We start from the raw sequence: 8291 nt of genomic DNA, 5'->3' as shown, positions 1-8291 counted from the left end.
GGGGGGGTTACCTGGCGAAGAAGAGAAAAGGGCATAGTTTCGACATGGATCTTATCACTGGTTCAATGAGCTGTTAAAGGATGGGGGTGTTATACATGGAAAAGAGGTTGGACCACCAATTCAATCTCCAACAGGATCTACCAAATGAGGGGAGAGTTTTGAAAACCCCACAAACATCCTAAGCTTGTGATTGCCCCAGACATTTGAATATACGTACGTGGAATTTAATAAGATGTTATGTCAAATTACTTGAAGAAGAGGGAGGAAGAAGCCTAATTAAGGCATTTATACATTGGATGGATAAGTAAACGTACCTTAGCGAATGAAGAAACCGACGTTTTGCAGCAATTCCCCCCCCCCCCCTTCCTTAAATAAAAATGTAAATCACAAAATTCGAAACATTTATTCATTATAAAAGCTAGATCCTCAGTAGAGTTAATAAAACGCAAGCAGAGCATAACTCTCTGACTTTTAAAATTCTACTTTCTTCCTGGTATCTCTGTTAGTTTTTACGTTTCTAAGAAGCATCACTTCGGTTAAATTTCAGCTGATACCTTCAGCTTCAACTCCCTCTCTATAACAATCTGACATTCATCACATGTTTTTACCTATCTATTCCAGAGGGATCACGATCTGAGGGTGTAGCCAAATTGTGCCGTGAATTTTTTGCTCCTATTTCACTGACTTTTTTTTAGCTTCTTTTTTCTTTGAAGTGAAGTTGCATTAGACATTGCCGGCTTCATCTTCAGGACATGCGTTGGCCCCGCTCACGCCCCATTCCGCTCACGTACTTTGAATAAACAGGTGCGCCTGACCTGCAATGAGCATTTTTGGCGGTGGGAGTATAGTAACGTTCCTGTGATGACTGAATACATCACGTGGAGGATTACAACTGACAATGTGGGCCAAACGTTAGAGTTGCACTGGCTCTCTCAAGCATACACCAGCCATTTCAGGTATGTTACCCACGGCAGGTACAAGATGTATCTATTCATTTATTGCATTTTATTCGGTTCTATCTATCTATCTATCTATCTATCTATCTATCGATCTATCGATCTATCTATCTATCTATCTATCTATCTATCTATCTATCTATCTATCTATCTATCAAGTTAGCTAGGCGCTGGCTAGTTGTTCATTTCTCACAGCTAGTAAACGAGAGACGAGATAGTTGCACGTTTTTCTCTCGGCTGTTTGGTTTAGCGTAAATCTGAAGTCTTTCCCTGTTTATTTTACTACCTGCCTGACTGTTCATTCCTGTCAGGGAGATCAAGCTACTATCTATTAATTATGTCTACTAAAAGAGAAAAAGGTCACGTCACTCTTTTCGTCGATCGTTCCCTTTTCTACTGCAAAAAAGACCAGTACAACTTAACAGGACAACTAAACAGGTTTCTATCGAGGGTAAAATCCTGGAGGTGAACTTTATAAAATTTATACACAATAAAAACTCATATAATTCAAATTCGTTTTTTTTCATCTAGCAGTTTAATGCTTTATTTGAAAAGCAACCCGTGTTTAAATATCATTAGAACAGAAAGATCCCGGGATTATTATGCTTCTGCGTCTTATTGTTGAACCCTTACACGATTCTGCCTTTTAGGGTTTTGGTTCTTTTTCGTTTTGTTTTTCTTAAAAGGATGGGTGGGGGGGGGGGGTGGGGGGATAGGGGAATGCTTAAAGAGACACCAGTGGGGTAGAGGCGAAAGAAGCTGCAATAATGTTGACAACTTCGCCCGTGAAAGGGTTAAGATGTAGGCCAATGTAAGTTTGGCGTCTCTGAAGATTCCTTGAGAGTGAATTAATTGTCCTTGGAAAGGGCGTCATGACTTTACCCAGTCCTAGTAGTATGCTTCTTTTCGTTGTTTTATTAATCGCAAATGCAGCATGCCAAAATACGGTTGCAAACGTTTTTCTTAAGACCTTTTGTTGACCTAAAATCTTCCACTTTGTGAAATTAAATATAAGGACAGTACTGTAGTTTTCAAACCCCTAAGTAATGCAAGTAGACCTACTTTGAAAGAGCTACGTGTGGCCTTAATCATATACGTTTATATGGAAAAAAGAGTTACTGATAAATAAATCCCATTAAAAGCAGTGTGCACGCTAATTATTCTGCAAGTCAGATGTGGAGAGTTGTGTCGGACTGGGCTGAAAACCCTAATCAAGTTCGATCTCCTTTTGGCGTCACAGACGATGTGCGTACGTCTTTGCGAAAGTGAAAAGAGGTTGAGTGTATTAGCTATAAAATCATGTTGATATTATCTTTTGATTAGCCGATTCTATCTGTTCCCACAGTTATCCACACAAATGATCCTATTTGACTTTTTAGAGAGAGTGTGGGGCTATTAGTGCGCCTGTGGGGTGTGGTTTCTATGCGCGTGTGTGAGCGATATTGGGAGAGAGAGAGAGATAGAGAGAGAGAGAGAGAGAGAGAGATAGAGAGAGGGAGAGAGGGAGAGGGGGAGAGAGAGAGAGATAGAGAGGGAGAGAGGGAGAGAGGGAGAGAGAGAGAATGAACGAAAGAAAAGAAGAAAGGAAAAAAAGAGAGAGGACACACACACATAGAGAAAGAGAGAGAGAGAGAGAGAGAGAGAGAGAGAGAGAGAGAGAGAGAGAGAGAGAAAGAGAGAGAGAGAGAGAGAGAGAGAGAGAGAGAGAGAGAGATCTTCCAAAAAATCGCTGCTTTCAAGGCTACCAGGAAAGGGAACGCTGACAACACCTTAGAAAGTTCACGAATCAGAACCCGAGCAAGGAAAGCATACAAAAGACAAGACAGAGACGACAAAGGTGTCTTAGGGGTAAAATACAGAAAACATAAACCTTTGCTTTATGCTCTGTGATGTATACACCAACCAGGACAGGATTCCCTGTATTTGTCTAAACCCTTACCTAAAATATCTCCACGCGTTGGCAGTCTCCAAAAGAATGATTTCACAGAACGCTTGGCGAGTAGCATCGGTACATAGGTCTAGAGGATGATTGCGAGATGTTCGTGTTTCGCATCACGTCCCCATGTAAGCCCAAAAAGTCTTTTCCTCACTTTGTCGTTATCCTTTTTCAAACTGCAGAGTCCGTGCCTCTCATACCAAGTAAGGGAGGCTGTGGGCTTGTGTTCTTTCATGGAGAAACACCTCCATGGGAGTCCTTTTAGTTTACTTGAAGCCTATACACCAAGGGGTCATTATAGTTCTGCTTTCTATTACAAGTGCTATTAGCCATGATTGCGTTTATTGGTGGGTCGTAATATTTTGCGACGTACGAAGTGTTGAAAGCACCGAAAATTCTAGGATTTCTGGTTTCGCTGGAAACCCGTAAAAAAAAAGCTTAAAACGTATTAGACACTCATCAAGAGTTTTCAGTTATTTGTTGTTGTTTTTTTAAGTCTGTAATTTATCCGTTTATTTCACTATTCAATAGATGTCGTTCGTTCTTTCTTTCTTCTTTACCCTTGGGATTTGGGGAAGGGGGTGTGCGATCAATAAGCGTAAATTTTCTTCATCCAAAGCAGATAAATTTGCGCCTTGGTTAAGAAACATGCAACAAGTTCCTATTAAACAAAATAGTCAAAGGTTGATTAATATCACAATGGTTTGCTCTTTGCTCAGCTCTCTCAAAAAAGTATTAAACATGTTTAAACACCAGCAAATCTTCCTACACCATTCTCCAAACATCAGTATGAAAAAATGAGAGAGAGAGAGAGAGAGAGAGAGAGAGAGAGAGAGAGAGAGAGAGAGAGAGAGAGAGAGAGAGTCAACAAAACAAATTCAAAGAGAAACCCCCCAAAAAGTTTTTTTTAAAAAAGTAAATATTGTTCCCCAGTCAGCTTAGCATTACTTACATTCCCAAATATAGGTTTGTTTCTTAGCAACAACTTGTGAAAAGATATTTACCGAAATGCCTCTCCAATGCGTGCGTTTCTCCTTCGGTTTACCTCACACGCAGAGGATTGACGTCTGTGGTGTAGGGGTTAGGCGCTTTACCGTCGAGTTCAATTCCCGAGAGGATAGAATTTCTACTGGCTATCTCTGACTGCCTGACTCGATCAGTACGGGGTTGGCGTTGACAAACAGGGTGAAGTAGATCGCCTCCTAAAATGTCTAAATGGAATCGAAAGGTGTACCTACATTTTAGAATAACACTGAAACAGGGAGCAAACTCCTATGTGTCGAATTTTTAGTGGAGTGGGGATCGTTAAGAGAGGAATTGATAGTCGCTTTCTTGATCTATGATCCGATTTTGTTCTTACTGGATTATATGGATATTTTAAAAGAATTGTGTTTTACGGCACTCGCAACTGCATATGAGCGACCGGTTCATATTAAACATTTTCAGTTTGGTAGGAATTAATTGTGAATTTTGCCCAGTTGGCGGCTGAAGCCTCATCTTATCGACTTTGGACCTCCAAGGGATCTTTAACGTGCGCAACTTGCACATGGGACCTCCGAGATTTTCTAAGGCTAGGTCTTAGATCTTATCTACCCAAAGATCAGGGGAGAGGCTGAAAGACAGCAGTAAGAAGGAGCCTAGGAGTAGCAGTAGAAAGGCTGCAGAAAGAGTCAGGAGGTCAAAAGGGAGGGGGGGTGGGGGCAGAAATTGGAAACGAAAGCAGACGACAGAAAATAACCTAAGTAGATCCCTTACCCATTTATGAGATTGACGCCCTCTGGTTAGTAGAAATAAGTGCTCATGATAGTGTCCAATAGTGTATTACGTGCACACTTTGTATGACAAGTAACTGTTACTGATAGAGGTTCGAAGATTATAGATGTAAGTCATTGATCTGAGAGTAATGATGATTTTAGAAATAATGGTGGTAATGAGTGATGAAGTGGAATTGGGTTTAAGTAATGTTAGCGCTAGTTCTATCTTCCTCTGCTCTAATGAGTCACGAAGGGCTAAGTAGAATAGTTAATAAACGTCACTATTGCGTCAATTGTATTGGGAAGCTAAGTACAAACGTGTCATTTCGAGATTTCTTGAGCAATAGGTTTATTAAGTAATTCAGATATTATGCGTACGTCAGGTTCCGAAGGATAAAAAAAAATGATCGGTGTTTTAATTCCTTGGATCGCTGTCAGAACATACGCACCGAGTCATACGCTCATGTTGTATTGACAGGGAAGAGCCATGTTTGAATAGTGTCGAATGCACAGCAATGTTTAAACTCCGGGTTTTCCAATCCATTTGAGAAGATAGGTTTGGGGGTTGGGGGTCTGTTCTGGGGGAGAGTTTTGAATTGGCAGGTGCGAGTACAAACTTCAGGCCTTGAGCTTCATGAATAAATGCTGTAATATGCAAATAATTTCTTTCCACCGTCTTCAATAGCCTTTCCTTTAAAAACAAGAGCTTTAATAGCCAGTTCTTATAAATATAATTAAAATCTCAAGTAGATTATAAAACATTCACTTTTTGTATTCCTCTCCCCCAGCAACTTTTGAAATCGAATCAAGTTACAACTCGTGAAAGGTCCTCCAGAAATTTAACACTTTCTTCGTTTGACATTTTCTGTCATCTCTAGGGATCTGTCAAATCGGAAAATCCACCATATCGTGACTAACACTGCTGTTCTTTTATAAATACGAGAGGTTATCTCAGAATAAAGTACAAATTTCTGAAAGCTCATAATACAAAACCAGATGAACAGACATAATGATTTTAGCTAAATTACTGGAAACACAACCAAGTATATTTTTGTTGTGATATTGTCAATATACGAGGGACTGCTACGAAAAAAATCAAATGAGAAAACACGGACAGATTCAAAGGGAAAACGACCTGGAAAAGTAAACGGACAGCGAGCTAGAAAAACGATTAAAATAGGCACATGGAGACAAAGAACCAGAAATAGTGGATTTCATGGAAAGAAAGAAAATAGCAATCAAGGGCTTGTCAGTCATAAGGAAGAGAGGCAACCACAGCAAGCTGGCCCATAAAGGCTACCTACTGATCTGGAGCGGAACACCTGAGAATGAGAGAGCCAACATGGTGTAGCTTTCATCATACACACAACCAAAATGGATACAATCTATGAAATCAGAATAGTGAGCATAAAACTCATAGATGGCGGCAAAACAACTACGTACACCCAAACATACGCTCCCTGTAACGACAGCTATACAGAGGAAGATAGACAATCATATTTCCAAGACCTGAGTGACCATATTAACACCATCAAGAACAAAGAAGATATGTTTATCTTGGGAGATTTAAATGGCAGAGTTGGACGAAGAAGAACTCCAAGGGAAGAGTACTTGGGACCCCACAGCAATAAAGATACAGACTGCAACAGCAATGGAGAAATGATACTAAACCTATGCGCTGAGCACGACATGATGATTACGAACACATTTTTCCAACATAGACAAAATCAAATCAAGACCTGGTACAAATGGAGTGACCTGAACCATGTTTCATAAATTGATTTCATCCTGATGCGCAGAAAACAAAGACATACAGCCAAAGATTCGAGAGCGGTTCCAAACTACATCATCGACACGGACCATAACCCTGTGATACTTACTCTCACAACCAACAACGTAAAGTAAACAAAGAAAAACAGGGGAAAAACCACGACTAACCTAAGAAAATTTGAAGAACCAGACATCAAGAAAGCAGTCGAGGATGACATTACCAAGGAGTACTTTAAACTGTCACTTGAAATCAAGGACATAGAAGACGAATGGCAAATATTCAAAAAATCCCTGTCAGAAATACTGAAAAAAAACTGTTGTGGCACCAAACGTATAGGTGGAAACAAAGGCAGAACAACGTGCTGATGGAATGACGAAACCAAAGAAGCAATTAGAATGAAAAAGAAAAAATTCAAGAAATGGCAAAAGTCAAAGACCGAAGAAGACTATAGAATACAGGAAAGCGAGAAGAGAGACCAAAAGAATCATCAAAACTGCTAAAGAAAATGCATGGAAAATATAGGGCGAGAAACTAACCAAAATCTGTAAAGAAAGCCCAAGAGAATTTTTTTAAAGTGTGAAGAGCATGCGGATAAGGAAAGACCCATACAACCCGACATGCATTATAAATGATAAAGAGGGAAACGCTATTCTCGGCAAACATGCAATCAAGAAAAGATGGGAAAATAACTTCCAAGAACTGCTCAACCCATACACTTGCCACGGACAACAAGTAGAGTTCCAACCATCCTATGGAGATCAAACAGATCCACCAATACTTCCCAGTGAAATAGAAAAGGCACTCAATACCAACCCCAAGAACAAAGCCCCAGGACCAGATGACATCACAGCGGAAGCCATAAGAGCTTGTGGAAACACCGGTATACTGTGGCTGAGGCGTATTTTCAACAGAGCCTGGGAACAAAGAAAATGCCCAGAAGACTGGCAGAAAGCCATAGTGGTACCATTATGGAAAAAAAGGCAACAAACGCGACTGCACAACATATAGAGGCATCTCATTGTTAAGACACTCGGGGAAAAATGTATGCAAAGATACTAGAGCAGCGCATAAGACCTATTGTAGGGAGAAATCTGAGCAAAGCTCAGTTTGGATTCCGAAAGGGAAGAGGATGCATGGATGCCGTATTCGCATTACGACAGATATGCGAGAAAACAATAGAACACAACAAAGAATCCAACATCGTCTTTATGGACCAAGAGAAGGTTTTTGACAGAGTAAACCATGCAAATACTCTGGAAGACACTCGAAAAGTATGGCGTCAGAGGACAATTGTTAGATAATGTCAGAGCTCTATATACCAACAGCAGAAGCTCAGTAAGAACGAAGGAAGGAAATACAGACTGGCTCAAAGTAAGATCTGAAGTACGACAGGGATGTGTTCTATCTCCCCTCCTGTTTATAATATATATGGACACAATAACGCAAGAAGCAAACCAAAGCCCAGAAAGCCTAAATGAATTTCTGTTCGCAGACGACCAATGTCTAATTCATCATGACCAACAAAGCCTCCAAAATCACACTACCGAACTCAACAACACCTGTGAGAAATTCAACATGAAAATAAGCACATCAAAGACAGGAGTTATGAACGTGAGCCGAAACCATAGTCCCCTGAACATCCATGTCAATAGAAAACAACTGAAACAGGTGAAAGAGTTTAAATACCTTGGCAGCACTTTTTCTGAAAACGAGTCCATAGACAGAGAAATAGAAATGCGAACTCAAAAAGCCAACGCTGTCACCTACCAGCTCGCACCCCTTCTATCTCATCCAAACATCTCCATGGACACAAAGAGACAGCTTATCACCTCAATATTCATACCAACATTATGTTATCAGTACCAGACCTGGAC

The sequence above is a fragment of the Aplysia californica genome, unplaced genomic scaffold (genome assembly GCF_000002075.1).
Source record: "Aplysia californica isolate F4 #8 unplaced genomic scaffold, AplCal3.0 scaffold00584, whole genome shotgun sequence".
NCBI lineage: Eukaryota > Metazoa > Mollusca > Gastropoda > Aplysiida > Aplysiidae > Aplysia > Aplysia californica.
The sequence above is the reverse complement of the archived record's forward strand: the minus strand, read 5'-3'. Positions refer to the sequence as shown.